This window comes from Falco rusticolus, chromosome W, assembly GCF_015220075.1.
Source record: "Falco rusticolus isolate bFalRus1 chromosome W, bFalRus1.pri, whole genome shotgun sequence".
NCBI lineage: Eukaryota > Metazoa > Chordata > Aves > Falconiformes > Falconidae > Falco > Falco rusticolus.
In genome coordinates this window covers 5,453,572-5,457,709 of record NC_051209.1, presented here as the reverse complement: position 1 = coordinate 5,457,709, position 4,138 = coordinate 5,453,572, and positions in this window count along the sequence as shown.

Sequence of the window (4,138 nt, the reverse complement as noted above, 5' to 3'; positions counted from 1 at the left end):
TTAGCTGATTGGGCCTATCATGGAGGGCTAAACAAGAAAGCAGGTTAATTCTTCTGGTTTGTGGCCATGGAAAATAAATGCTATTTTACCTGAAGTAGAAGTGGGTTGACTTCATCTATGTGCATTTACCCAATGTCAACAAATCAGGTCCCCTTTTAAACTGCTATTTCTGGTATCACTGACAAAATTTTCTAGGGCAGTGTCTGTCCCTGGTAGCTGGTAGCTACATACTCAGGAGGACAGAGGGCTTTTTAGGACTGTGGTTATTTTCTCTGGGATATTCTTTGAGCATGGTCCATGGTGACAAGGTGCTTGGGACCACAGGGAGCTCAGCACATCCCTGGGTACCAGCCCTGCTCAGTAGCTCCCATCTCTTCATTTATAGGGATGCATTTAAGCAGACTTCTGGTTCTGTCCTACCTGCCAGTTGATTTTTGTGCACTTGGGTGATTGCTGGGAGAACCACAAGGTGACTTGTGGCGGCATGGTTGGTTTTGCAGCTGTTCACAGGCAAAGGAGGCATGGATGGCTTTGCAGTTGTCCATGGGCAATCTGACAGCAGTAGACTTCCAGTGTGCTGTTGTGTGAATCTCTGTCATTTTAACCAATGACCTCCTACCACTTCCCTGTGCTTTCCCATCTGCCCAAGCCCTCGTCTTTCTGCTACCTTGCAGTCTCCCAAAGCAGAAATTGCCTTTGCTGCATGGTTGCTCCCTGCTTGGCACTGTGGCTCCCAGTGTGCAACAAAGACTATCAGCTCCTGCAATAATAATATTAAAAGACTACTGCTGCTACCATTGCTGGGGCAAGAGAAGCTGCAACCTATGGATCCTAACTGGACTGAATGGCCAAGCCTGCTGTGTCTCATAATTAAGAGACATAAAACCAGAAAAGAAATAAGATATGGCACTGTGGAGTTAATGTGTTTATCTGGTCCAAGAACAAGAGTGCCTTGAGCCCTGTCCAAGGTTTCTAGAAGTCACATCAATACAAAGACACAGTAGTTGTAACTGTGCACAAAACTGCATTTACCCAAAATTGCATCAGTGTGAGATGAGGATTGTAACAGACACTGGAGCAGTGCAAGGAGGAGAGGAGGAGAAGCAGCATCAGCCCAAGTAATGGACTTTGGACCCACTGATTAGAAGAGACAGGAAGGGGCTGAGCCTGCACTGGGCAGTGCGGGAGATATAAGCAAACCATCTTGTCAAGATCAGAGAGACAAACCTCTGCAACAAAACCTTCATTAAGACCAGTGCCAAGAAGAAACAATGGCGAGTTATGGTGTGGGAAAATTGCTTGGAGGGGGGAAACTATAGAAAACTGGGACCTAACAGAAGTTGTAGTGTTATAACAACCTTTTTAGGGTAAAATACAGTTGCCACTTTCAGGATGGTTGCATGCACGGAATCTACTCCACCAGGGTTCCCTAGGCAACACAGCCTGCCACCCTAGAGGAGCAGTGGAAGGTGGAGTGGAGACACTGTGGCCAGGCTTTGCTGTACTCCCTGCAGAATTGGGAACTTGATGGCAAATATATGAGATGTCCATTGCTGAGCCAACAACTGTGGCAAAATTATTCTCCTTAGATGAACCTTGTTCATTATAATACCAACACACACCTCCATCCCAAAGTTGCCCACCTCCAAGGCACAACCACCCCTTACCAAGCATGCGCTTTATATTTCTTATCGACTATGTCTTTAAATTAAAAGCGAGATAATTTTGCACCAATCAATAATGAAAGAATGTATGACTGGAATCACTCAATCTCCACCTGAGAGTAAAGAAAAGTATAAAAAGTGAATGAATGAGGGGAGAAGTTAGGGTAGACTCCATCGTAACTTCTGGGATCAGACGACGAGTTGAACCTGTCTTCTCCCCCATAGGGATGCCTATTGGGTAAGAACTTTGACTTATGGATGCTAAATAGCTAAAGAACTGATAAAAGCGTATATCATTTCAAGCTTGTTTTTGCAGACAGACCCTATCATTGGCAATCATGAATCTTAACTTGTCACGATTTTATAATGAAGAGTGTTATTCCATTAACCATTAGTGTTAGTTTTGGGCACTAGCAGTTGCTGGCAGCGGGTAACATATTCTAATAAAGTGGGAAGACCCTCTGCGGAGTCCCCCTTACGCTGTTGGCATGTTTCCCTGAACAAGGCAGTCGAATCGCCCTCCCATCCAGTAGGACTGTTCAGTGAAGGGTCCCTGTAACAGGACGCTGACAGACTGATCAGGCTCAAGGGTCTTGGCTTTCCTGGGGTGCTAATAGACAGATCAAACACCTGGGGTTGGGAAAATCTCTCCCCCTCCTTTCAGGTGACATATGGTCATTGGACATTCCCTCCTGTGTAGAACTGAAGCACCCGTTTACAGGCCAGACCCTCTTTTCAGGGAAGTTTGCTGCCTCCCTGGGGCCTGAATTAGGAACATCATCACAAGACTGAAGAGCCTAGTACAACCTTCAGACTACTTTCCATTCCTGCTCTTTCACGTGGGTACAACTGATGTCACAACAAAAAGTCTGAGGCCAATCAAAAGAGATTTTAGGGGCCCTGGGAAGAATGCTAAAAAGTTTGGGAGCACAGGCAGTGCTTTCCTCAATCCTCCCAGTAATGGAAGGAGACTTTGGAAAAAACACGAGAGCCCAGGATATCAATATCTGGCTCCAGGACTGGTGCCTCTGCCAAAACTTTGGGGTTTTAAACCATGGAAGAGCCTTCAAGAGACAAGGTATGCTGGAGCCTGATAGGATACACCTTTCCCGATGGGGAAAACATGTCTTTGGGCCTAAGGTAGCAGGACTGATTGAGAAAGCTTTAAACTAGAATCCATGGGGGAAGAGGATACCAACAGGACTGCAATAGGTAAGCCAAGGGTTGGCATGGCATTGCCTGAGGGTGGCAATGCTAGTGGGAACATTTACACTGCTCCTGGGAATACAGAGGGCTCAGGAGCATATCTGAAATGCTTGTATACCAATGCACACAGTATGAGAAATAAACCAGTTGAACTGGAAGTATTGTGCGGCGAATGAAGAGACGGGACGCAGCTTGATGCAAGCAAGTTGTCCATTTATTAGTGATTTTCTTACAATTATATACGTTTCTACCTTCTACATATTACACGCTGATTGGTTAAATCTTAAGCGTAAAAAACACTGATTGGTTGATATTTAAGGCACACCGTTAGAACAATAGGAACTGATTAGTTTACCTTGACATAGCAACAGTTTCTATTCCAAAGTTAGGGAGTTTCTTTCTACGCGGCTTTCTTGATTAACAAAGTTACATATCGGCGCCATCCGTTCCCTTATCTGGCTACTTGTTTCTCTGTCCATCTGGTTGCCTCCTCAACTGTAACGGCTCAGGGGTCTGCAGTTAGCTTGTTCCTTTGTTCCCAGGGCTTGTGCCCTACAAGTTCTAACAAGTCTCTATTCATCAGGCTATCAGTACTTTGGACTCTTGTCCTTGAGGCCTTGCCCTACAGTGTTGGTCAGCTCCCAGAGCTAGAATATCATTGGTATCAGTGAGACTTGGTGGAATGAGTCCCATGACTGGAGTGCTGGGATGGAGGGCTACAGGCTGCTCAGGAGGGATAGGTGGGGCAGGTGAGGTGGAGGAGTTGCACTGTATGTAAGGGAGAGGTTTGATTGTACAGACCTTAAAGTTAGGGATGATGTGGTAGAGAGCCTCTGGGTGAGGATTAGGGGGATGGCAAACAAAGGAGATGTTGTAGTAGGTGTTTACTACCAATTGCCCAGCCAGGATGTAAGCACTGATGAGTTATTCTATAGGCAGTTAGGAGAAATCTCTGGATCAGTAGCCCTTGTCCTTATGGTAGGTTTCATCTTCCCAGGCATCAAGTGGGAAAACCATACTGCTGTGACAAGCAGGTCTTGGTAATTCTTGAAGTTTGTAGGAAATAACTTCTTGATACAGTTACTCAGGGAGCCAACTAGGAAAGATGCCCTCCTAGACTTGCTCTTTGTGAATAAAGAAGGACTCGGGGGGCATGTGATGGCAGGTGGCTGTCTCGGCCACAGTGACCATGCAATGACTGAGTTTAAAATTTTCAGTGTAATGAGAAAAAAGGTCAGCAGAGTTACTACTTTGCACTTCAGGAGAGC